The sequence below is a fragment of the Thunnus thynnus genome, chromosome 13 (genome assembly GCF_963924715.1).
Source record: "Thunnus thynnus chromosome 13, fThuThy2.1, whole genome shotgun sequence".
NCBI classification, from domain to species: domain Eukaryota; kingdom Metazoa; phylum Chordata; class Actinopteri; order Scombriformes; family Scombridae; genus Thunnus; species Thunnus thynnus.
The window spans coordinates 19,064,582-19,092,522 of NC_089529.1; the positions used below are offsets into that span (position 1 = coordinate 19,064,582).

A 27,941-nucleotide genomic window follows, 5' to 3' on the forward strand; every position below is an offset into this window, starting at 1 on the left:
TATATAATCTAAACCTCAATTAATCCCTGCTTTTATTTCAATCAGTCCTAATCAGCGCAAGTGTTAGGTTTTATAAAGAAAGTGAGTATTTTATATTTGCAAATGTTGAAAGTTCATCATAATGCATTAGGACAAATTAACACATTAATTATGAAACAGCGTGCATGTTCTCAGTGGCCATTCATCTAGTATGCTCCACATCCAAACAGCTTTCCAGTACATCTCTCAAGTATTTTTTCTGATTTAAACCAGCATATTCCTTTTGGTAAAAATTTAATTCGTCCTTTTGCCTCCAAGTTTTAGGCTCACACGAGCTACAGATATGAAATGAACTCACAGTGACTTCCTGTTGGATTTGTCCTAATGCTAACCCCATGTGAGGTGAACAGGAAAATAATCATTCCAGGTGGTATTCTCCGGTGACCCACTATCCATCTTAGCTTGAACAGAAAAACCTCCTGTTTGGTTTTTTGGTTGAACTGTGAAAAAGGGCTGTGTCTTTAGTTAAGATACTGCGTCCATAAAATAATGTATGCTTTTTGGAGTGTATTATGTAAGAACAGTGTGACGGTTTTTAGAATAAATTTAAGGATTTGCATTTTTAGGGGTCAAGATTAATTTCCTACAATCTGATATGTCATATTAAGATTACTGGGGAGCTCAGAAGGGTGTGAACTTTTGCTGATGAATTTTTTTGAGGGGGGTTGTTGGGTTTTGTTGTGTATATATATATATATATATATATATATATAAATATATATATATATATATATATATATATATATATATATATATATATATATATATATATAGTACAAAAGCACATGGAGTGTGGAGCTCAGTGGAATCAGTAGTGTAGGGTGTGCATGAGAGTGGAGATAGTGTGTGAGTGTGTGTGAGAGAGAGACAGAGAGTGAGAGAGAGAGAAACAGACACTGATGGAAACCCCAAAGTTAGCATAGAAAATTAACCCACTGGGGCATGGGACAAAGCGTCTGCCACAATATTATCTTTGCCCTCAATATGTCTAATATCCAACCTATAGGCTTGGAGCAACAGAGACCAGCACATCAGCCTCTGGTTAGGACAGTGCAACGAGTTCAAGAAGGTCATGGGGTTGTGGTCTGTATAGACCACCACTGGCCTACCCCCTGAGCCAATGTAAACTTCAAAATACTGTAAGGCCCAAATCAGAGCCAGAGCCTCCTTCTCAGACACTGAATAGTTAAGCTGATGGGAATTGAATTTCCTTGAGAAGTAGCAAACAGATCTATCAGTGCCATCCTCACCTTCCTGCAACAAAACTGTGCTAGCACCCAAATTAATGGCATCCACGTGGAGCTTGAGAGGATCATCTAGATGTGGTGCAGCCAGAGCAGTGCCTGAACACAACAAGATCTTGCAAGATTTGCAAATGCACTTTGACACTTGGGGTACCACACAAATTTTGCCGTACTTTAAGCAGGTCAGTTGACGGTACAACCACAGTGGTAAAATTCTTGCAAAAGTTGCGGTAATAGTCAACAAGGCCAAGAAACCATATAAAATCTTTCTTAGTGGTGGGGGGAGCATACTTCTCCACTGCCTGCACCTTTTCAAACACGGGACGCTACTGATCCTGCCCAACCACTCTGCCAAGATACGTCACGGTTGCCTTGGCAAACTCACACTTGGCCTGATTGACAGTGAGAAGTGCCTCGGCCAGGCAATCGAACAGAGCCCTAATCTGCCGAACATGCGCATCTCATGAGTCACTGTAAATCACCACATCGTCCAAATAGACCGAGCACTCCTCCAACCCTGAGACAGCTATGTTCAGACATTAGAATGTTGCTGTTGCATTTCTGAGTCTGAAGCTCATGACTGTATACTTGTACAGCCCAGACAGAGTAATGAAAGCTGAGACTTCACATGCATGTGCAGAGAGTGGGACCTGCCAATACCTCCTCAACAAATCAAATTTACTCACAAACTTAGCAGGACCCACTTGATCTATGCAGTCCTCCATGTGCCGCAGATGAAAAGAATCAGGCTTAGTGATGTTGTTTACTTTTCGGCAGTCATTGAAAACGTGGAGTTTTATCTGATTTTGCAACAAACAGACTGGAAATGCCCGACTGGAGGAGGAAGGCACAGCAATGTTATTTTCCAACATGTACTCTACTTTTTCAGATGACACTCTGTAAAAAATGCTCCCAAATTGGTTTAGCCTCCCCCACATCATGTTCCAGCACATGAGTGCAAGACAATGTATCCCTAAACAAAAAAGGATATTTGTTAATCAGGTCATCCCATTCACTATGCCTGGACTCAGGCTAATGCCCCACCAATGCATCCAAATTACGCAGAGGTTCAGAATTTTTTGGCCGACCGCACACAACAGGATTATTCAAGCCCTGGATGTCCTCTCCACCACGCTCTGTCACAGCAAGTGCCAGGGCACCTTACCTTGCCCTTACCAAAAGAGCAGAACTAGTCTATACCCTGAAACCCCCTATGCATGGCATGGTTCAGTAGCCTCAGACACAGCATGGGAGTAATATGGCTTCAAGAAATGTACACAGCTGAGTAACTTTTCTGCATTCAGGAGTTGCAATGACATAGTTTTGTTCAGACAATTTATTCACAATAGAGTAAGGACCCATAAATTTAGCCTGGAATGGAGAGCCCACAATAGTGAAGAGAGCCAAACCCTGATCTCCAGTGCTGAACTCACAATGCTCTGCTCTGAGATCATGAAGTTTTTTCATTTTTGACTGTGCATTTGCCAGTTCACCTACTGTGTAAAGGCACTGCCTAAACCCATTCACATAATCCAAAAGATTTACAGGCAGGTCAGCCTCTTTCCAATCTGTCTGCAAAACTGCAAGTGGCACACGCACAGTGTACCCAAACACAAGGTCGTTTGGGCAGAACCTGTGCTCTCCTGTATTCCCTCTCTGGCAGACAACATGAGAAATGGCAAACCATCTTCCCAGTTTCGGTCCATCTCCCTACAGTAGGCACGTAACAGAGATTTGAGCACTTGGTGAAACCACTCCAATGCACCTTGACTTTGTGCGTAGTACGCAGATGCACAGTGGTGTTTGATTCACAACTGTTTCAGAACCTGTGAAAACATGCAAGAAGTGAAGAACCTTTATTGCTCTGCACTACTGAAGGAATGACAAAAATAGAAATGAATTGGGTGAGCACCTTCACCACAGACTTGATGGTTATCGTGTGTAATGGATAAGCAGCAGGATACCTTGTGCTCTGAGACATTATGGTCAACAAATACATGCTGCCAGCCTTGGAGCAATGGAGAGGACCCATACAGTCTAAGATCAAATGGTCAAAAGGCTTACCCACTGCTAGAATTGGCACTAGGGGAGCAGGCTTAATGTTCCTGTTTGACTTTCCTGTGAGTAGACAGGTATGACAAGTTCTGATGTAAGCAGCTTTAACCGAGGCCACAAAAAAAAAAAACAACCCAAAAAAACTGCAAAATGCGGTCATGTCTTCCGCACACCAAGATGTCCTGCTTGGTCATGAGACACCTTCAAAACCACATCACCGAATTTTGTCAGCACTATCACCTGAACAATAGGGTTACCCACAAAACCGTCACCGCAGGGCACCCATTTCCTTACAAGCAGCTCCTCCTGAAGAAAATATCCCTAACCAGCACTTTCCATCTTGCCCACTGGATGAACAAGATCAAACATCCCAGCAAGAGATGGGTCAGCGAGTTGCTCCTCCACCAACTCTGCAGGAGACAGACAGAGAGAGATCAGACAGAGAAACCACAACCTCCAAATCCGGACTCTGACCTGGCTCTGGCACAGCTGGAAATGACTCAACCTCAGCACAACACCTCTGAGTGCTTGACTGTGCTCTCGTCTGGCTCCACTGAGAAGAGTGGCATAGCAGTAACCACAGGAGGAGCACATCATCAGGCCAAACTTTGCTGCCAGCTAGATTATTACCCAGGATTAAAGCCACCCCCTCAATGGGCAGTGTGGGACGCACAACTGTGCCAACCGGCACCTTTACCTTGCTGCTGCACATTGATACAAACCCCTCAGTGATGAAAGGTTTAAAATCATCATAGCTGTCAGTTTCCACCACATCATGGTCAGGCTCCACACAGTGTGAGATGCTACAGCAGAGCAACACAGGAGCAGGAGCAAATTTACCCTGACAGCCTGATTTGACATCGCACAAATAGCTAGATTTAGACCCGAGGACAGGGCATTCATCCCTCTAATGACCTATTCCTTGACAATAATGGCAAGTCTGCGCCAGATCAGACTTAGTATGTGAGCCTCTAGCCACATTTGATGTTGACACTGGCATACTTTTATATTGGCATACATCACTGGGGCATGCATCTCCAAAATTACCTTTATGCGTCAAGATATAATCCTCAGGTAAAGCTGCTGCTTCCAGAACATTAGTAACTTTATGTTTGTTCAAACATGTAGCGATACTCTCTAGGATGGAATTCTTAAATTTTTCCAAAACAATCAAATCACAAATACTTTTAAAAGAGGTCACCCCTGCAGCAGAAGAAAAAACCTGACTCAACCCAAAGGGGAAACACCACAAAAGCCTAACAGAGAAAACTCCAAAACACTGTGCCCTGAGATAGAAACACTTACCTTCTCTTCAGAACATGACAAATCACCTCCCAAGGAGAGAACAAATGCTTCTTTCAACCTTAGCTGCAAAATTTGGTGCGCCTCCCAAAATCTAAGCACCTTCCAAACAAAACAGAACCCAACCTGGCCAAACATGCACCAGGACCAAATCAACTAATCAGTGCATACTCAAATGCACCAAACAAATCAAGAGACACAACCTAATTCACATGGAATGCCATACTCGGGCACAGCACTAATAACTATAAATTAATCCGGACAGGACAAGCCCCCAATTTGTCACAACTTGGTTCGTAACGCCATGACAAAATGGGAGACACACTGTTTTCAAAAGTTGAACAAAGTAATTTATTAAACAAACTGAGATTATTTAAATACATGACACAAGTACAAAAGCACCTGGAGTGGAGCTCAGTGGAATCAGTAGTGTAGGGTGTGTATGAGAGTGGAGATAGTCTGTGAGTGTTGTGAGGTGCATGTAAACAAGGGAAAGAACCGGAGAGGAACTAAAGCTGCAACATAACCAAACAGGTACCTCCAGGGAAGGAGAGGGAGACTGTTAGTAGCAGACTGGCAGGGGCCTTCACAATATAGACATTTGTATAAAAATGTTTTCAATAAAATAAGCACCAATTGTACAGAGTTGTCTCTGCCAGGTTTGAGAGTCCTTGAAATAACATTTATATACTACAAATTTGTTTTCCCAAATGTTTTGAAGGAAATGTAATTGCTGTCTAGTTTATATTTCATGCATTGCTTTTCCAGTCAAGAAAGTGGTAAATTTTTCCTCCACAGAGAAGTTGTCACTGTCAGTGAACCTTTTGCAACTTGGCAGATATGTTAATTAGAAATGTTATTAGAGCAACATTATGTTTCCATTTAAATGTATTTGCTTTTGCACATTACTAGTATATGGACATAATTATTGGGGTGACAAGGGTGGAATTATGCTGTGTTATGGTTGTTATAGAATTGTGGCATTTTACCTGTATGTATGTAAGACAATGCATACAAGGCCAAAGTTCATGCTGTCATGGTAAGCAAGAAATTACACATTGTAGGAGCCCAGTGTAGTATATCTCCAGAGGAAAAAAAACAATTCATAACCAGTGACCATAATTTCAACCCCATGAGGTAGAATACATTATTTAACAACAGTGCTAACCTACATTTCATGTCAGTGGAACCTCATCCATCCTATGTACACTTGTTTGATGATTTATTCACTCAGTGCTGGCTTGTTAGTCTGACACATCTGCAATCGTCCATGCAAGGAATCTGGCTTGTAAGGAGGAGGAGGTGGAGAAGTGTGTGGGTTTTCTTATGACCTTGTGGACAGGCTTTTGCTCTTGCTTTTAGGGCTGCCAGTGTTGTCAGTGGACTAGAGGTCGATGTTAAAACCCATTCATTAAGCAAAATCTAAATATTTAATGACCTTGTGAACATGATTTAAACCCCAGCTGTTTCTTTGCAGGCTTCGTGATCAAACTGATCTGTTGATGATGTAATAGAAGTTTTTTTTTCTGTGGTTTCTCATCTAAGAGGACTTTTTTGCAGCATATTTGCAAATTTGGACAAGATGTCACACAAGTTGCAAGTTGTTGCATTAATAAGATGACTAATTGGGATGTGGGGCTTTTATTAAAGTGCAGATTACAAATATTACATTTAGCGTGATAAAATAAATTAAATTTCTTAATTGCAGGCACATTCCCCATGTTTTTCTGGTTGGCATAATCTCTCTCAACATCAGTGTTCTTTCTCTGTCTCATTTTTATTTTCCCTCTGTCCTTCTGTCTTACTCCCCAAGCTCACTGTTTTCATTGCCTAGGATTTAGAAAATATCTGCCAACTATTCAGCAAGCTTCCTATCTGCTTGTGTTTTAAATAGTCCATGATTTAAACTACTCCCTCCTTCTGTCTCCATGGCCCCGGAGAAGTAACTGTAGAGATGCTGTGTTATTCTAAAAAAGCAACCAGAGAGTATTTGTGTTTAAGGGACTATTTGCTGCCATTTAATGAAGGCTTATATCATGGAAGAGTTACATAAAGAAACACACTCATCCTGGTTTTAGAATAGAGGATGTATTCATATTTTTGTATTTGTCCGAATTGGAATTTAATACCATTTATATACTTTCAATCAGTATTTGACTGCCGTGTTTGTGTTTGTCTGCTGTTGGAGTAGAATTTGTTGTTGTATTCATGAGTGTTTGCCATCACTGCAATTTTTCTCATTACCCGATAGAACAATATTAAAAAAAGAGAAATAGGAAAAAGATATGACTTGCCTGGAAAGAAGGCTCATTGGGGAGAAAAAAGGCAATCATAGTTTGTTGAAATCATTACCTGCCACCACCAGCACCATCAATAAAGTAAATGCAAGAAGGAATAAAGAATAAAGAGCCTGTGAAGGTTTGCCACTTCAGAATATTAAAGACAGAATAGGCGAGCACATTTGAATAGATAATGTGAAAAAAGAAGAGGCACGGACAGACTGCTCATGTGGATGGATATTTGTTGTGTAGGTTTGAAGCTGTTACTGCTATGAGAGCGGATGGGGATGGTGTGAAAATAGAAGCAAGTCAGGGCAGGGAAAAAAGAGACTGTTTCATTGTGCCATTCATACTGGTACAATGTGTGTGGGTTTACTGGTTTTGAATTCTTGATCCTTTTGAAGAAGTGAATGCTCTTCTCATTCTCTGAACTACTTCAGTTTCCTTGAGTTTGACACTTAAGACCTGTTCAATATGGAAAAAAATGTTGCTCCGTTGCTGACAGTCCAAAATTAATGAGGCTTGAGGCAACAATGTCCTTGAAACATTATGAATGTCTGTGAATTTAAAACCAGGGGACCACACATGTTCTAAGTGTTTAAGGGCAGCTTTTTCTATTGTACCTTGATTTATGGAAGCTGTTAGCTGCCAAGGGTGCATCAATCTCATATCAGCATGCTAACATGCTCATGACAAAGTGAACAGACTGATGTTAAACAGGTATATTGTTTACAATGTTCATCATCTTAGTTTAGCCTGTTAACATGCTACCATTTGACAATTGGCACCAAACACAAAGTACAGCTGAGGTTGATGGGAATGTCATTAGTTTTGCAGGTATTTGGTCATAAATCAAAGTAATGGACAAATTGAAATTTTCCTGATGATGGCGCTAGATAAAAAAAATCAGAGCATCATCAATTCATCCTCTGGGGATAATGAATGTCTGTAAAAATGCCATGGCAATCCATCTAATAGTTACTGAAATATTGCAGTCTGGGTCAAAGTGGTGGACTGACCAACAACCCTGCCATCCCTAGAGCTGTGCTGCCAGCATTAGAAAAAAAAAATATATGTAGAAGAAATTAGGTGCAAATTACAAATGATGCTGCAAAGTATGACTAAAAGTGCTTTGTTATAAATTCCAAGCATTCAAAAATGGACAGAAATGTGCTGTACTATTGCATTAAAAGCATAGAAATATGGAATGTGAATGGAAAGAAAAGGTCACACATCAACAGCAGCAATAGGAGTTAACAGCAGTGGATTGAGTTGGAGATACCTGATGACAGTGCAAGATAATAACACCTGTCAGTGTCCAGCACTGAGAGAGGAGTTGTACAGGCTGTTGGCCACATGGAGAAAATCTGTTGCTGAGGCTGCACCTGTGTTCCTTCGAAAGGAATTAAGAGGATGAGCGGTTTTGGACTCCCAGGTATTTGTAGTCCTCCACCACATCTAAGTCCGTTCTTTTGATGGAGACAGGGGATGGGGGATTCTTCTCTCTCCTGAAGTCCACTTCCAACTCTTTTTTTGGTGATGTCGAGCTGCAGGAGGTTTAGCCCACACACCACTCAACAAACCAGTTCACAGCGCCTCTCTACTCAGCCTCTTGGACCCTGCTGATACACACCACAGACACTTCACAGCAGTGTCTGACATACTGTGGCTGACCAGTCAGGTAGCCTGTGATCCATGACACAAAGTGAAGGATCCACCTGCATGTCCAAAAGAGGAAGAAAAACACATTTCTTTAGCACAAAATTATGTTTTTTCTTTATTATTAAAAAAATGTTAAAGTGAAACAATCTGAGAAGAGAATATTACTTCATCACTTTACTCAGAGCTCATAGAAATATGACACCTGTGATGAGGGTGACAATGCAACAAATGTTGGGAACCAGCAGGTTATATGATGGCTTACCTACACCATCATGCTTTAATTTAGATATGATCTATGCATGCTGGAAACAACTAGTTTAACACAGTTTGGGTTTTTCATCCATTCTACAAATACTCAACTATAGGAGAGGTTTATAGTATCAAGTAAAGAACTATAAACCTCTCCTCTGATAAAAATCTTGGGTAGTTGTTTAGTTTTTTGTATCTATACCCTCATATTTTCAAGTTACACTAAAAATAGATGAGATATTCCTCCACTGAGACAGTTAACGCTGCCACATCCCACCTATGTCATCATTGTTTCTGTTTCATCACAGCTTGCTTGTGTCAGCCCCCCTTGGAGCTTTGCAGCTTCTAAAATGGTGCCTTTTCCCTAAATGAATGCAATATAGTCCCATATGTGAAATAAATGTGGAGCTTGATGTAATTGCCTGAGGAACACAGTTACTTCACAAATGAAAAATATGCTAATTACTACACACAAAGCAGAAATGTAATTTCTTTCTAAATGAAAATGACAGTCACAAGCACACCCACGTAAACAAAGGTTAGGACACACACACACACACACAAATACACCACACACGTCTTTTAGTTGCACTAAGTATAAGCTGTGCCTTGACCGAAGTTCTGCTCTTTGTGCCCTTTGGAAAACTCCTGAGAAGCTTTGTCAGCATCCTTTTTGAATTTACACGAAAGATGTTTACCAGTATCAAATATCAACAATTCATATTATACATTGTATATGAATGCCACATCTTCAGCCCCAGAGCTATATGTACATTTGTCCATGTATGCCGTACATGCATTTTCACACTAGTTTAATGAGTTGGCCTGGGATCAAGCTCTATTACAGCAGCAACCAGCCTGCTGATGTACTTTTGGGAATGAATCCCAGTCTGTAAACAAATGAATCCTTATCCGCTGCCGGAGGCACCATTTGTTACTGAACCTACAACCTAACCTTGTAATGGAGAGAATAAGTAAAGACAGTTCTCCAAAGGTAAGTATCGACCAGGCACCCTCTTCCTTAAATTATTGAGGAATGAGTCAGAAGTTTAGTTTACCGAATAAGACAGTTTCACCTGTTGAATCCTTGCTGGGGGCAAAAGAAAGACAGCAGTGGTACCAGTAGTATTTATGTGTATCTAGGATGTTTGAATAAATCAAAAGACAGACTTTCAAGCAAAAGTACTTAGAAACAAACGTGCCACTACAAAGATCTCATAGTCTGTTTTATTTAATTTGATGCAGATAAAGCAGCTACATAAAATGATTTTCCGTAATCTTTCTGGTTAATGTAATAGCCCAAATATTTAATCCCAACCTGACATGATTGATCTTTTATGACTTTAAAATGTATTGTTAAAAAACAATTTGACATACCGCATGTGTACAAAGATCTTCAAAAGATCTAAAAAACCTTTCTTAACAATAAAGTGTATGATTCTCTTCAGGCCAGGCTTATGTGGTGCTGAAAAAAGCCCTTACAGGAAACCCGAATAAACCAGTGTTATGAGCAGCTAGCTTCTGCATTCAATCTACTAAGATATGGGATAAATAGCATCAAATGACAAAAAGAGATTGTTCTCCTATTTGGTGTTTATTTAGGACTTGCACAGTGCTGAAAAAGCAATTAATATGACTTTAAATGAACTTTAATAGTTTTAAAGTCCCCCTTCACTCAAAAATATGTTTTTCTTCTTGTTCTGACAATTGAATGTTTGAGCTTCATTGTGCAGGATGATGTATGTTTTTCACATTCATCTGCCGAAAGTGGAAAGTTTCTCTGTGCTCATTGAAAATCCAATATGCTCCTATGAGCATGATTTGTGACACCATAAATAGTTTGGAAGCCAATCTTGGTCCAATATTCAACTTACAAAAGTGTGATGTGGAAACTTGAAGCCTCCTATGCAAATACACTGAGAATGGATGGAGAAAGGACTAGTGTGACTAGATTTAGTGGCACCTAGCAGTGATTTTGCAAATCGCAACCAAATAAATACCCCTCCCCTCACCCTCCCCTTCCAAGCGTGTAGGAGAACCTACAGTGGCTGCAAAACTCGCAAAAAATACGAAGGGTCCTTTCTAGAGCCAGTGTTAAGTTTGTCTGGCTGAAAAGTTGAGAAATGGATCAAAGCCTGTGAGCTGGCTCAAGTCAAATGCACCTGTGACATAATAGTGGCTATAACACTCCTTTGCAGTAAGGCGGTACATTTAACCTGTCAATACTCGGGCCTGCCCACTCTTTTACTCTGCCAGCATGCTGCTAGCCTGCTGCTTCACAGCTCATTAGCTCGCTAGCTATCTAAAGGTTGTTGGGCATTCATCATATCAAGCCTCAAATATACACTTGAAGCTGGAAGCAGAGTTTTTCTGTCTGTTCTTGGCAGGAAGTTTTCCCAAAGAAGGATTTACTTTTCCACTGAGAAGACAGGAATCACTACTTCAGTTCACCAAGCTACTGTAAGTGTTTGCTGCTTCAGCTAACATGTTTATGAGTTGTTATTTTGGCTCTGTTCAGTTACTGTTTGTGTGCTTGACAGTATCAGAGTGATATGAGCTGCTGCTGCTTGTTTTTTTATGTTGGCTTTTTCTGGCTTCTAATTTCTCTCTTGTGGTTGTGTGTTGTACTTGCATTGCTAACAATGGGCCTTTTTCACAGCAAGCATTGTGACTAATCATAGCAGGAAAAGCACAAGTGTAATTAATGGCCTTTAATATGGCTTTTGTTCCAGTGGTGTCTTGGTAGGTGGACATACTGTGGCCTCTATGTAAAGCATACTACACACTCATTGGGGTTTTTCTACATTATGAATACTTCTACTTGTGATATTTTAAGTACATTTTGCTGATGAAGTCCCCCTCCACTGTGTTTGGCTTATTGTTCCTTCGCTTGAATGTTTGAGCTTCACTGTGCAAAGTCTCACATTCGTCTGCTGAAGGAAGAAAGTTTCTCTGTGCTCGCCGAAAATTTGAGCTTAAAGCATTTACCTACAAGCTGATTGTGTGACATCACAACTAGTTTAAAGCCAATCCAGTATGCAGCTTACACAAATGTGATGTGGAAACATAAAGCCTCAGTATGGACTTTTAACTCTTTTGCCCAGCAGTTAGACTTTTGATCATTTTAAGGATTTTAACCCTATAATTTAACTTTTTTATGGCAAAAACAAGCACAAGTTATTGCTAAAAGCAGAGTTTATCTTAAAACTTGCGTGGAGGGAATCTCTAAGTATAGGATCTGATCACTTCCTGCAGCACTGATCAACGCATTTCCCTACGGTGCTGCCTATCATCTCTTTCTGGAGATGCTTCAATAATTCTCCAAGTCATGCATTATGTCTTAGTCATTCAGTATGCTGAAGTTGATTATGATCTGCTACATAACTGATGTGTTATCCCACTGCTGCATATCAGATGGATTGGATCGCCATGTCATTTCACAAGATTGCTCCCACAATGATTGGAGGTGCTTTGATTGGGAGCGGTCACACCATGGTTGGTGTTCAGTCCACATATAGTAGATTGTACTTATTAACTGATGAAGTGAGAGACTGGTTGCCCGATATGAAGTCTTTAAATATTCTGTATTCATATAACATGTCCAATCCTAGTGAATTGCCTGAGTTTGTGACAACATAAATATCACCTATTTACCATATAGGTGATCATATCGATTGGAACAAACTTCTTGACATAAAAGCCAATATAAGACAAATGATCTCTCTGTTAGTATTTCACAAAATCTAACAGTCTTTCTGTTTTCTAGACAATTAAACAAAAGGGTTTCCATCTCTAAGTTCAGAACCCATTTAACGAAATTAGAGAACAAATTACATTAGTAATGAAAAGTAATTGAGCATCCTGTAATTAAAACCAAGACAAACGGGCTTGTCAGCTCCACTTTTTTTCAGCATTTGGCCATATTTAAGTTTTAATTCCTCCATTTGTCAAATCTTCAAATTCACTCCATAAGTCAGAAGATGTGGAGGGAATAGCCCAGAGGATGATAATTATTGGCACCTTTGGATGATTAAATGGATGTCTGGATTTATGAATTAAGAAATGGCTAGCTGTTTGATCTGCATGCTAAATTTCTACCTAACTCTTGTGTTTTGTTTTTTCTTTCACCCTTTAGTGTTTTTGTGTTAGTTTGGTGGCACTTTCCCATCTTATTCACATGTTACTGACTTGCTGGCTCAGCACATGGCTGACCTGATTTCTGCTTGGCCTCACAGCAACTTACCTGTTAAAGTGACTGACTGATTGACATGATCAAATCAATTTAAGCATCTGCATGACAGATGTGGCAGCTAGTATAAAATATACAGCTTAGTTTTGATAGCCACGCTCACATACAGTGTGCTAATTCTCTCCTCTATGACCTGGATATCATTACGCCACTCAGGACCAATTGCTTATAATACTCAGACAGCTTAGAAGTTATTGCTTGCCAGTTGTGGCAGAGTGACAGTTGTATATTTATGACTGTGTGAGTCTAATGGCCTGAAAGTTGAGAATTTATTGTTGTATCCCTCTCTCCACAGAGCTATTTAGTTGAGCTGTGTGTGTTTTTTGCCTCTTGAACAGTACAAGAGAAAAACAGACGGCGGGCAACGGCTCTCTTCCCTTAAGATTGTGATGAATTCCCCGTACTCTGATTAGGCTGTGCTGGTTTGACTGGCCATTGCTCTCCAAAGACAATGGGTCCTAATAGGCTTTGCTAAATGGCCAGAACTCAGTCAATGGGGAGGGATGAAGAAGTGGGGGGAAAAAAAGCTGTCATAAAATAAACAAGATTGGTAGAGAGAGCGAGAGACTGAACGAGTCAGTGACAGAGTGTGGTACGGAGGAGATGGAGAGAGAGAGAGTGTGAGAGAGTTGCTTTCTGCACTAAGTGGCTTTAAATGGCCATGGAATACAGTTTTAACGAGTCTGACCTGGCAGGGAGCCAAAGGGTAGGCAGCTCTTAGTTCAGGAAAGGCAGTCTGGGCATATGTGTGTGTGTGTGTGTGCTTACTGGTGTGGTGTGTACTCGTGTGTGTATATATATATTTTTGACTCCGGTACCCAGCAGTCACAATAATAAAGAGTTCACCTGTCGATTAAGTCTCCAAACAGGAGCTTCACTGTGTCAGTCACAACTAGACCATAATAACCTCAATAATCCCTGTAGAAAACCCTGCTGATGGTAAACTGTGTGTGTGTGTGTGTGTGTGTGTGTGTGTGTGTGTGTGTGTGTGTGTGTATTAATAGGAGATGGACGTACACTCACATGTCAGTTTCACTTACAATTGGACGTTAATTGTGACGCTGATTTAGTGTGACAGGCATACACACCCACAAACACACACAAACTACCTGCAAGTACGCGCCGTTACAAAACCAATTGTGTCTGCCCCAGACTGCAATTAACCTTCAGCAGAACAAATGTAATTTGGAAGTGCAATATTGAACATGGAGTGCAGAGCTGATTTTACACTTTTATTCTCTACCTTCCACTCTGTTCAGCAGATTCTGGCTTTTCATCACTTTTCGTCTTGTTCTTCTGGGAGTCAGGTTCCCTGATGAAATAAATATCACTACATACAGTATGTATACCACCGTTTAATTGGGCAGTGCCATAAACCTTTTCATTTCCTCATGATAATGCCAAAAGGCTGTAACACACCCAGGGAAATTAAGTGTTTGATATAATTTATAGCTGAAATACACCTTTTTTCACATGTAAGGCTTTCGGCTTTAAGTGATTTTCATTATTAAGTGCGATTTTCCTCTCATGCATACTGTACAGTTGCCCTCAGGCTGTATAGCACCTATGGACCTCTTTCACTCCTTTATAAAGGTATTTCATTTCTGCATATTAGTGTGCCGAGCGATCCAGTGCTGATTGGCTGATTAAAAGTGAGTGCTGGGTGGATGGAGATTTTCATAACGCTACAACAAAAAAATCACCACGTTGTGCATTAATTGTCACTTGAATAAAAAGCATCCTTTCTGTAATAATGGTGATTTTTGTCAATGCAAGGACGTGTGGATGTCTAAGTTTTCAACACTTTTTTTGTTAATTAATGGAAAAACACAAAAAACATTCACAAATACCTTCCCTCCACACTCTTGGTAAAAAGAATAACTTGAAAGAGCAAATGTAACATTAAATATGTACAAGCAATTACAGAAAAAAAAGAAAGAAATTATAAATATATATTGAAAAACTGAAATTTACACCTCAGGAGCACAATCAGAGCAAATAATGAGTATTGTGCAGGCAGGTCATCATCCTTTTTTCCTCCCTATTCAGAACCAGGCTACTCTTGCTGTATTACAAGTGGCAAACAACCTTCGAGTGAAAGCAGAAGCAGCAATACTTGTCTGATCAGGAACATCTACACAATAAGGTCTGTGTGCCTATATTTATAAAAATCTTACTAAGTACATTTTTCTAAGGCCAAACTGCAGACTCCTTAATGCAATGACTAGACTCGGCTCTTTGAATGTGCTTCCATTTTAAAGCAATTACATGTTTGGCCTGTAACGGGCAAAAATGAATTAGTTGACATAATTTACTGTAAAATCTTCAGGCTATGTACTGAACACGAACATGTAATGAACATAATTTGGCTTCTGCCAGAGCAAACACTCGATGTTAATTTGGAAATCAGTTCAAGAACCTCTTTTCAGATCATCTGGAGCGTTGGACATTCCCACATAAAATGAAAGGAGTACCAATTTCTTTATTAGATTTTATACAGTTATCAGGCATATTGGAATCAAAATGGTGTAATTTAACATGTGTAATGTCCTGAACAGCCACTGTAACAATTTGCATACGGTATCCATTATTTGGGGCACAAAAACATCCCGGCCCTCTGATGTATATCTGAAGATCATTCTTACATTCAGAGTTATGTTGAGAACCTGCTATTTGTTTGTCATTAATCAACAACAACTAACCTCTTTCATGTTTACTGTTGGTTTTTTAATGATAGACAGAGCAATTTGGGAATTTATAAAACTCCTGATCTTCAAGCACTTGAAAAGCATTTCCTTAGAAGATCATATTTACCTACTAGTTGTTGAAAGTCTTTAATTTTACTTTGTCCTTTGACCATCCAGTGTTTAAATCGCATATTGACTGTGGATGTCTTACTGTAGTGCTTAACAAAAGTCTACATTTTAGAAAGTTTTGAATGTGACACTAGAATACATTTGAACATGGACTACCGCTGGGTAGCTAACACTTTATGTGCTTGGTGGTTTCATGTAAAATTCATTTAATGAGCCAGGTAGACAGCTGTCAGGTTAGCATGGCAGAGTATTTATGTGAGTGGACAACATGCTGCTTCAAAATTTGGTCTCCACCACTGGTTTCATTGGCCCAGTCACTGCCGACAGTAATGTTAACGCATGTTTGCAAGCATTTGTGTGTCTCCATTTGACTGACGGACTTGGACTGATTGTTAATTCATGTGAAAACACAGCAGAGCGTTTACTTACAGAATGCATTTGTGTATGTGTGTGTGTTTGTCACTGTGTATATATTCACAAGAGGTGGGTAAACATATGCACACCTATTTTATTTAAGATTTGACATTAATTGTGACGCTGATTCGGTTTGACAGCGGCAGACACATGTAAACATACACCAAACAGCTGCATGAACATGCTATTTACAAGCCATTTGTGTCTGCCCTAGAAAACAATTAACCTTGAGCAGAACGAATGGAATTTGGAAGCAGAGTATTGAACGACACACGCAGAGTAGGGAGTTCCTGCTGTTGCTCATTAGTGACGTGCAATACATGATGTACAGATATGGAACCATGCCACATGTTTGCATAAACATGAAGGCTTGTACTGTTCAACAAAATCAGCTGTGCTTCTATACTTAGCCAATGTTTATGTATGAGTCACATGCTGATGGATGGCCTCATTCAGTGTGTTTTTTCCAGATGAATGCACTGTGTATCACAATGTCTATACCTACGTTTTGTTGTTTTGTATTTCAAAACAAAATAGTTCGGACCGTGATTGTCCTCGAATGATTCAACGGATTACTGATTAAACTGGAAAGTGGAGTGTCATGCTGTCATCAGATTAATGAAAGTTGGGCGTTCTGGATGGAGGTCGAACGGATGGGGTACTCGGGGAGAGGAGACAGAGGGCGGGGCTGTCGTCTCATTTTCAGAATCTATAAGCTTCATCAAGCCCCCATGAGATCCCTGAAGAAAAGGACAAAGGACAGAGGGGAGACGAGAGAAGTGTGTGGATCAGGCGATAAAGGGGAGGAAGAAGTGTAAGACTGACACAGACAAGGAAAGCAGAGTTGAGCTGGTCTGAGGAGAGTGGTCGATAAAGTGGGTAGTAAATGCATGATCTTCTGTGATAAAATTATCGTAAATACATGAAGGTTGCTTCCATCGATCACGTTCAAATAAAAAAAAAAAGATCATCAGAGCACAAACACCAAAATCATTCATGTGTCCTTGGTAGATTTTTTTGGTTTGATGCTTCATTATAGCACAAGTGAGAGTGATTCAGGGCGACTAGCATTATCTCAAAAGTGAGAAAATGAGCAACTGTAACAGCTCTGAAGTAAAGTTCAAAATATTCAATCACATTATAAACTTGGCTCAAACTGGAAATGTTAGAAGCATTAATGTGTTTGCCAACGAGGTGAATGTTTTCATTCTGCTGCATTAGGAAATCTGGTGATTTTCAGTAATTACATCTTAATACTGAAAGCTACTTTTAGCTGTAACAATAATACTGACTAATAATGTTAAACAAGAGTTATTATTTTTATTAACTTTAGCTGCATTATTAGTAGAGCTGCAACGATTAGTAAATTAATTAATTAGTTGATTCCAGCCTCTGAAATATGAGTATTATCTTTTCTTTGATAAACTAACTATCTCGGTTGTGGACTGTTGGTCGGGGCAAGAGAAGGGAGGGAAACAGTGATCGACTTTTGTTACATTTTTGTACTTTTTAAAGACAAAATTACTAATCAATTAATCAAGAAAATAATCTACAGATTAATTGATAATGAAAATAATTGTTAGTTGTGACCCTAATTATTAGTATGATTATTATATCATCCAATAAATTCTGTTATACCTTAAGTGCCTTAAGTCATCAATTAAAGCAGTTACTGTATCATCAGGTTTTACTACATCTTTAATGGATTTGAAATGACTTTATGATTTGTCACATTTTGAGTGGTTATTAAATTAACTGGTGGTTATTGGTCTCATACTGTATCTGTGTGACCATATGCTTGGGTGAGTGTGTGTTCTGGACTTGGACGGCCCCGTTAATTTCATCAAAACTAAATCGCTGACATCCTGTGGTTTAAACTGGGCTTTCACAGGAGGAAGAACACATTTGATTGCCGTTTTGACTCTCAACCTTGTCAGTGTGGCTTTTGCATCCTCCCCCATGTTGCTCCCACATACTTGGCCGCAGGTGTGATTGCGGTTTCTAATTGCATTGACCCTGTAATTTGCCCTTGATCCTGAAAAGAATTACGTGGGTAAAGAAAATGAGAAAATGGGTAGGAGAAGTGAATACAATTATAATCTTTAAATCTCATTTAAATGAAGTCATGCAACCACATTCAGCTGAGAAAACACTGGTACACTCTTTAAATGACTTTGGGTTGCAGCATTAATTGTTAATCTATTTTTTTAGAGGGAGTTAAAGCAATGTTTTCCCAGCCCTCCCTAACAAGCTTAGTCACTTTTAAAGAGCAGATAAAAGCTACGTGCAATTGACTGCTTACTCTTGTTCTTTTTCTGCAAACACGTGGATTAGGCATCAGTGAATGTTTAGGTGAAATTAAGCACCTGGATCAAATTAACATTCAGCAGCAGTTGTGACTGATTTCTCTGACCTCATTACTATTTATTCACTGTTCATGTAATTATCTCTCAATGCAAAGAAAAATTGCATGTCTCACAATGTGAAGGATGGTGCAGCATATAATTATTTCAACATTAACATCACATTCAGTCACAAGAATGACTGCATTATTGGTAGTTGTGTGAAATAGATGTTCTTTTGTTGGTTGGCATAAGTCAATCATGTAAGCATGTGTTAAACTAAACCTTGACACTGGAAATAACATAAATTGATTGTTTTCAGTAATCAGTAGTAATTACTGAGTTATGGTAAATTATTGTGCTTCTCAGAAAGTCAATCAGTAAGCCCAAATTACTATCATGCTTCCTAAGAGGCAATCACATGTGCTGTGCTGCTAAGAAATAATGGTTTTGTCTTCTAATTGTGGTTTTCTACAGGTGTTGTTAGAGGTTATCTCCCCTAAAAGGCTCTTTCTAGGGTGTTCTTCAGTTGGGAGAGGTTTCAAGTGTGTTTGATGGCTGGTGAGAGCCACACCATTTCCCCTGTTTATGTGTTCACATGCACAGTCTTGTCACAGTCACAGACTTGTTAATTATGACAGATAAGTTGATGTAGAGCAGATCGCAATTTTGCATTGAATGCAATTTTATACTCTGACCATTCAATCCCTTGTATTTGTGTTGCTATGTCAACCCAAAGCTAATGTCTTGATGTTTAAATTTTGACTTCGGGTTGAGTTTGGCCTGAATCAATAGGGGTGAGTTGGGCTGGAGCCCATGCAGTACTGCAGATATGTAATATTATATTGCCATATCAATATTTATAGTAGTACAGCAAATTTTCAGTAAATTCAATGTAAATGACATAAATGTCTTTGATCATAAATCCAATGTTGCAGTGCAGCAGTTCTGCTCATTGATTGCCTCACACATTGAGGCATGTATTCCCTCATTCCTGCAACAGCCTAAGGGTGTTTTCAAACCTCCGTTGTTCAGTCTGGATGAATCGTGCTCTGCTTCGTTTTTCCCCTTGGTACAATTTGTACAAGGGCAGATCTGAACTCTAGCAGTCATACTCAGTGCAGACCAAAACAACTACACCGATACCTTTTAGAGGAAGTGGTCTTGGTATAGTCACACATGAATTCTGGAGTGCTTGATTGTCTGTGGTGGGGATGTAATCTAATCTCATTCTGACCCAACTTCAAGGTAAATTTGAGCTAAACGACTCTTGTAGCCAGGAGCACTGTTGAGCAAAATCAACGGTTTCTAGCAGCTGGATGGAGAATGACTCCCACCTGATTTAGCAATGAAGTACGTTGCCTTCTTGATACTTGGGGGAGATGGGACCTTCATTGGGACCTTCTTCCTGTGTTTGCTTTCTTGCTCCTGCCCCAGATACATCTAACCAATGAGTGGAGTGAAAGTTGTTCACATGGCTTTTAGTGATGCATTTTTGCTTGCTTGAATTTTTTCTGCATAAAAAGAAACCGAATCAAGGGGAAAACACAAGTTTACCAACTCATCCACTGATTTGGACCAAGTGAAAGGTTTTAAACGCCCCTAAAACTGCACAGTTAGAATGAGAACTTCTCTCAGCTGAGACAGGCCTTTTCAAAGTGAAAAACATGGACCCTGGGAGATGCAAAAGTGTATGCCAAACCCAATCTGCCAGCATAGGCTCAGGTGGGAGACAGTGACAACACACACAACCCAACTTCTAAACTGTTGGCACGCTGGTGCAACAGCTGTGCCAGGAGACAGATACAACACAGCCAGCCCCATAACCAATGTCAGAGGGAGACTTGAACAGTTAAAAGGAATATATATGGGTCTCTATGCTCTCCTCTCCTCTCCTCTCCACTACTCTCCTCTATATCGACCTGTCCAAAAATACTGCAGAAAATTACTGATCAAGTGTCTCGATGGTCATTAATTTAACTGTGAATGACATTATGCTAAAGGACAGAGGGTGTGATGTTACATTCTGCGGGCAAACATACCTCAACCAGAGTCTGAAGTTAACACTCACCAAGTGCCAAAGATTTTCCGTTTTGCAAGTAAATCTTGGAAGGCTATCACCACACTGGTGGGCAAATGTACCAAAATAGTCATGTAATAAAATATCTGGCATGATGGTTTGGAGGTAATTACTCATTTATCCCTATACAGTGTAGACATGTACACCATTTTTACATACGTCTAAATAGTGCTGCAAAACTGTAGGAGCGTTTGGTCTGAGGTGAAGGAGTGCCAGCCGCAGACTGTCTCGAGCACTTCTAGTTTTGCAGCACTGTTTACCATACGGGACATCAGCTACTCAATGTCGCAGCTCACTTGCTGCCGGTCTGCTGCTAGCTACTGTTGATGAAATTGCTATTTAGTGATATTCACAAAGTGTAAGCCAACCTTTAAAATGAAAAGGAGGGCATAGCACATAAAAAAAAAAAGTTTTGTGATGGAAATGGAGGTTTGGAGATAAAGAAGTTTCAAGAGGCTGGGAGTATGACATTGAGGCTGTGATGATGAGTTATTCTGTGTGTTTGTATTCAACACAATACTTTAATATCCCAATGAAATGTACTGAAACAAATATATATGTGACACAAAGAGGCAATTTAATATTCTAGCCGGTAGAAAATATGCTTGGCCGGTGGAGTCCCCTTGGCAGGTGAGTCAAAAATTTAATTTCGGACAACGACCGCAACCATTAGTCAAGATTTTAATAACTGACCCTTCCATCCATCTGGCATCTGCCATAACATCCATATGCCACACCAACCCTGTACTAATTTCCTAATGAAATGTCCTGCAGTCCACAAGCACTGGCTTCGGCACCACTGTAATATGATCTTAAGAGAGGGTTCAACTTTGTTTTCACAGCACCTTCAAACATTGAAACATTCCCAAAACTGGTCAGTGTGGACACTTGTCTGCTCTTGAGTGTGCAGAAGGAAATTAAGTTTTGTTCTTTTTTCATAAATTGATTGGACTGAACATCAGTCCTTGCCTCCATGCTTTGCATGCTGAGAATATTTGTTGCCAGGTTACCAGACAGACGGTAGTTTGGCACTGCATTAATATGCTGTGACTTTGTGAGTTTTGGCCACAACTTTTTTTTGTCCAGAAGTGAATTAAAAACAGCACTCTGTCGCACTAAATATACTTATCTAAAGTTAAGGAAAATTAGCTGCATTAGCTAACAAGACAAAACCCCAAATAAACATAGTATGTTTTACTTAACGTTAGTCCAGATCCCAATTACATGTCAAGGCACATGAAATAGTAGTAAAATGTTTTGCCGTTGGGTCTAGGGGACCACTAATCCTTGTGGCTACTAACCAGTCTTAATATACACTTAATGCCTTTGGTTGCCAATCAACAAGAAAAGGATGCCGGCCTCACCTGAACCCTGGTGAGCTTATACTTTTCAGCTGCAGCTACACTAATCACCGTTGGTTTCAGTTCATTTAGGTTAATAAACAGATGCAGACAGAAACTAAACCAAAACATTTCAGGGATGAGGCTTATTTGTTGTCCATCAACAAATAGTTGCTCTGTGCATTCATCCATAGCACACCATTCTGATGTGTCCATGTCTCTACTATCTTTATTCTGACTCACCCTCTGGACTTTAACAATCAATCAAACATTATAACAACCACTATTATGTGACTACTATTATTATTGATTATTCCTAATGACTAATGTTTCATCTGGCACCATCATCTGGTCAAAATTTCAATTTGTCCAATACTTCACCTGCAAAACTAATGACATTCCTATCAGCCTCAGCTGTACGTTGTGTTTACTGCTAATTAGCAAATGTTTAACATGCTAACATACGAAACTAAGGTGGTAAACATTATACCTAGTTAACATCAGCATGTTAGCATTAGCATTCATTACAGCCTCAGAGAGCTGCTACCATGGCTGTAGACTCTCAGTCTTGTTTATCCTCAAATAGATGTAATATGTAAAAGTAAAGACTGCTGAAAACGCTAAAATTCACTTTCATTACAAACCTTTTCTTTTTTGCTACTTACTTGCTTCAAGTATTAAAGAAACACTCCATCAAAAACCAATATTTATATCAAACACTCACCCCCTACAGACTTGAGAAGCATTCTACAGCCCTATTTCCCATTTCTGTCTTTCAGCTTCAGTTTTGCACCTGCTGCTGTAAGTAGCCAGTAAAGCAGCAGCATACTAATAACCACTTTTGGATCTCAGTGTCACTGAAATTTTGTCTATCAGGTTGCTTTATTTGCATATTTTATTTCTGACGCACTATACCTGACTTTATTCTGCGTTTCTCTGCAGACCCTCCATATTTCCCTTGTATCTGAGCATAAGAAGTGAGTTCTGCACACTCTCCGTCTCATCATTCTTTTCCCAACACTCTCCACTGCTCCCCTACTATGTGCCGTGCCTGTGGGGAGTCTTGTCAGTCACCCAGACCTAGGACATCTCCTGACAAGGTCACAGAGGTCTGCCTCTCCGAGATTAAAACAGCTTCATCCATCCAGAGAGTAGGCCCTCCGGGCAGCCATTATCATAGCAGATCGCCATGCCAAAAAGCTCAAATGGATATGTAGTGCACAGGCTATGACCTTCCAACAGACTGCTGTCATTTTCAGTTCTCTGTCTTGTGAGATGGGGATGGTTGGTGGTTGGTTTTGTGGGAGAAAAGTTCATAATTAAAATATTTACCCACAATTTGAGTGCGTGGGTGAAAACAGAAGTCACCTGAAAAATGTATCCCTTATCTGCCAATTCTCATGTTGTTTGTCCTGTTTTTGGTGTTTGTGTGTTCATGTGTGTTTGTTATTTATGTATGTGTATGGCATCAGCTTGAGCCAAGCCAACAGCAGGGATGGGAAGGCAGCCTGGTTCAGGTCTCAGTGCCCAGAGGTTTCTCACAAACACAGCTGTCAAAACTGGCACACAACCCTTATTAGTGCTATACCAGTGTGCACACGTTTGCTTGTGTGAGTTTTGTTCAACCCATGGTTCTCGCCGTGGGAGTTAGAGGACATACAGTCTGGCAAGGGGACCCCAGAGCACTCAAGCTTTTATCCATCCATCAATTATTTTTTCTGGAGATTAAAAATTAAGCTTTCTGTGTAGAGAAGAAAGGGAAAAATATACCAGACACAAAATAGGTTGTTGGTCCATGCACACAAGTGTTTTCTGATCTGGTGCTCCTATCTGCAGGATGATATCATGTCTCTGTGCCTTCCAAAACTGTTAGAAATTACTGCTGAATAAATAGATATGTTTCATGATGTGACAATGCTATGGTTACATATGGTTTGGGTTAAAACTACTACTTCCTTCCGACTTGCATCGTTATATAATAATAACTATGTGGTTATGGTTATAATCGTAATTGTGGTCATGGTTTAAAAAAACAATGTTGACTTGTAGTTGGAAAATCAATGTAATTGTATGTTGTATTGGGACACTTGATGATTCTGATTTTTCTTGGGAAGACAGTCTCACTCATGCTGTGTGTATTTTTTGAAGTACACAAAGACAGATAAAAACTGATAAACCGATAGCAGCAAATTTTGCAGCTAATCAGTCAGGCTGGAAAAAGAGGAAGTTGAGTTATTGTAGTGGAGGTAGAATAGAGGTTGTATATTACTTGAAAAGTTCAAGTTCACTTCTACTTTGAAATGTAGAACAATCTCCCCTGTAGCCATAAAGTAACCCAACAGAGAATTCCTGAAAAATCTGTCCTGGTGGCATACACTGTAAAATGTAGCGTAAAGGCATACTGAGGTGATGGGTTGTGTTTGTTTCTAGTAAGCGCACTAATTACTGTGATTATACTAATGTTTCTTAATGAGGTTATAATGTATTGATATTTAAATGTGACACAAAGCTTTTTATTAGCTTATTATTGTGTGATGAGAAAACTACAAGTAGTTTTATCTCTGTATGCCCAGTTGTATGTTGCAGTAACAGTTTTTGCTCTTGTCTTTGTACATTAGACCTTTTATAAATGGCTGACATTTTGGCTTGTCATTTAGGGCCGGGGGAACAAATCGATTCACATAAGAACAATTCTGAATTGATTCCAAAAAACAGGTTTTGCATGTTCTTAATACTTTTATGGATTCTCATCCTGAGGGCAAAGCACAGCTCCAAGACAGACATTATCAAGAGTTTGTCTTTAATGAGGGCAAGCGTTTCAGTGTATTTTGGATTTATTATCCAAATAACTAACTTTGAAGGTGAAGTATTTTTGAATTTGATGACATACTGTGTGTCTAGAGACTAATGGATGATGAGCTGGAAAACCAATGCACATTGCACCACTTCACAAAACTTGCAGCCAACTTTGATCAACTGAAGAAAATAACTTGGTCCACTGCCTGTTTCATATAAAAGGACCCTCACCCATATGGCATTGTGCATCGGTTTTTCTGGTACTAGCAACTTTAGAAACAGCACAGAAGAGTACTCCACAACACAAAGACCAATTTATGTTTCTGCAAAAGAACATAGACATTCAGCAGTGGTGGTCGTCAATAAGTACACTTTGATTTCATACAGACAAATGATTGCAGTTAACTTTTTCAAAGAAGAAAAGCCACATTCCCCCACATTCATTTCTTTGCTTTGGTCAGAGAGTGACCTCCATCAAGACCAGTAAGTTTAAATACCAATTGTGTTTCATATTGCATTTCAGTGGACTAAAACATAAGTGAATGATTTTGACACACAGTGCACTGGATAACACCCTGCAAATAGCACTCAATACTTTATTCAATTCAAATTTGAAACTAATGTTCTCACCAGCGTTCTTGTTTTCCAACAGCAGGTAAAACACCACTATAAACATATCCTACAATTTTAGGAAATGCTTTTGGACATGAATACTGAGCCCAGGCAACATCAGACATTGTTCAAACCTTAACTAGCACCTTTATGAGTGAAACCAAAACATCCCTTTTATCTCATCCAGTGAATCAGTTGAACTGTTTTCGGAAAAAACGCAATTTCTGACATCAAGGGGATATTCATATTGTAGCCGTTGCGTTTCAGCACATGTAAACTGTTGGATATAGTCATGAAATATCAATCATTTTACCGCTTTTTTCATTTTATTTTCATTCTTAGCCTTCCTGCCTGCTGTTCCTTCTCCTGTCGTCTTCACCACAGCTCATTCCATATTTAGGCAGCATTAGATCTGAATTGATGAGAGAGGGAGTTGGTGTGTTTGTCTACCCTAGAGCAACTCAGGGCCTATTGGGGGCAGGGACATGGGTACGGGGAGATTGGGGGATCTGATGTGAGTGTGAGGATAGTGTGTGTTTGTGTATGAACACTGTAGTGTTGCCAAGGCTCAGGCAGCATGTACCCCAAGGGTAAGAAGGACTGAAATGTATTTGTTTGGAGATAAATGCACACATACACACTCACACTCTCTCTCTCTCTCTCTCACACACTCACACACACACACACACACACACACACACACACACACACACACACACACACACAATGCGTCTAATTGGCAGAACACAGCTGCTGCCAACCAGAAAACCCATGTGAAAGTACTCAAGCTTTGGCCCACAGGCAACCATGCCACACTTAACAATTTAGCCTCATTGTAATGAGCGCAAATGCGCAGCAAATTAAAGAGTTTCATTTACAAGTCATATAGCAACATAAGAGCTAACAACCTTTGGTTGTCATAATCTTCTCATCATAGTTACGGAATAATTTCTTTGCTATAACTCAAAGATTCATAAGACTGCTATCAAGTTAACAGAATTGGTTCCTGAGCAGATATGAGAGAGTTTATACTACTGTTATGGGTTGTTTATTTTCACTACATTGACAAGTGGTTTCTCAAACATGCTATAACAATTCATAGTATACATTATCAATCAAGGTTGTGTGCTGCAGCACATTGTCCAAGGTTGCACTGTGTCCACGTAAAAAAGTAGAAACCTTTGCAGCAGACAAGATAAACTATAATGTTCAAGATTTACAAGAGCTGTAATGTGTGAACTGATTAAGAATCAGATAATAAGAGTCATAAATCGTTTCCCAGCCCAAATCACTGAAGAAATAATATTGATCAATTTTAACCAGTCCCAATTTTTCAACCTCTAGTTTAATGCAGCATTTTTTAAACCACTAGCATGCACAGAAAACATATAAAAATCTTCCAGACACTATTAACTCATGCATGAGGAGAGATGTGTTGGTTTTGTGTGGAAGGATCCCAGAGCAGCAAGAGCAAAATTAGTGAGAGATGGTGAGGAGACAGATTGTTTACAGAACTCAGCAAAGTGTCATAAGTTAGTAAGTCATTACAATGATCCTTTCACTGAAAGAAATAAACTTTTACTGACACAAGACACATAAGCTGTCTCTGACTGTGTTGCCCCCCCCCCCCCCCCCCCCCCCTCCCACAATCTCACCCCCCCAACACACACACACCCACGTCTCCATGCTGTTCCCCCTCTGTCCAGTAGATGGAAGCAAAGCTACACAGACCAAAAAGAGTTGGGTGCGAGTTTCTTCAGACGGTGAGTGGCACACAGGAGCTCTTGTGCCCTTTTTTCCCCGAGCAGGGAGACAGCTCCTTTCAACTCTCTTCAATCAAGTTTCCATAAAGGCAGAAAGAGACCTAGTGCTCCTTACAGCAGAGGCCTTGAGAAAGCTTCATTCCAAAGTGACAGATACTGTGGTTTCAGATCCAAGCAACCTGGACCCTGACAGGGAGAGCAGAAGTTGGGAAAAAAAAAATAGCAACGGAGAAAGGGAAGTGAGAAACTACAGATTTGATTACCAAATGCAGTTTACAGGATACCCTGAGGTCTGGAAAACACAAATGAAATAAAAGCAGCTGGTTGACTCATGGATTCTGTGCATCTTTCTCTCTGCTGGCCCTTGATCCAACACTGAACCTGCAGTTTTAAAGCCTTGGGCGTCTGTAATACAGGCTCTCTCTTGTTCTCTCTCCTACTCCATCTCTCTCTCTCTAATTAATGCTCAACTATGTGAACCCAGGATTAGATCAGACCAGGGAAATCAATGTCTGACAGCACAAGAAAAAAAGAGGAGGAGAGCAATAAGCAAGCCGTCACATTTTAATCTGGGTGGGGTGAGGATTGGAAATAATAGCAACGGGTTCCCCTTTGAGGATGAGTGTGTGTCTGTGTCAGTCGCAGGCATACATGTATGTGCAGTGCGTGTCCACACGTGTAAGCCAGTGTCAAGGATAG

At 39.9% G+C, this 27,941-nt stretch overlaps 1 long non-coding RNA gene across 2 annotated transcripts; it reads left to right on the forward strand.

Annotated features, from left to right (window-relative positions):
* The first annotated feature begins 10,799 nt into the window (after window positions 1-10,799).
* Window positions 10,800-24,699, forward strand: LOC137195029 (uncharacterized). 2 transcript variants are annotated; one of them, XR_010931053.1, is made up of 3 exons: window positions 10,800-11,290; window positions 15,129-15,225; window positions 23,014-24,699. It is a non-coding gene; the product is annotated as an uncharacterized lncRNA (long non-coding RNA). The 2 variants fall into 2 exon arrangements; XR_010931054.1 differs by lacking the exon at window positions 23,014-24,699 and adding an exon at window positions 16,847-17,722.
* The last annotated feature ends 3,242 nt before the right edge of the window (window positions 24,700-27,941 follow it).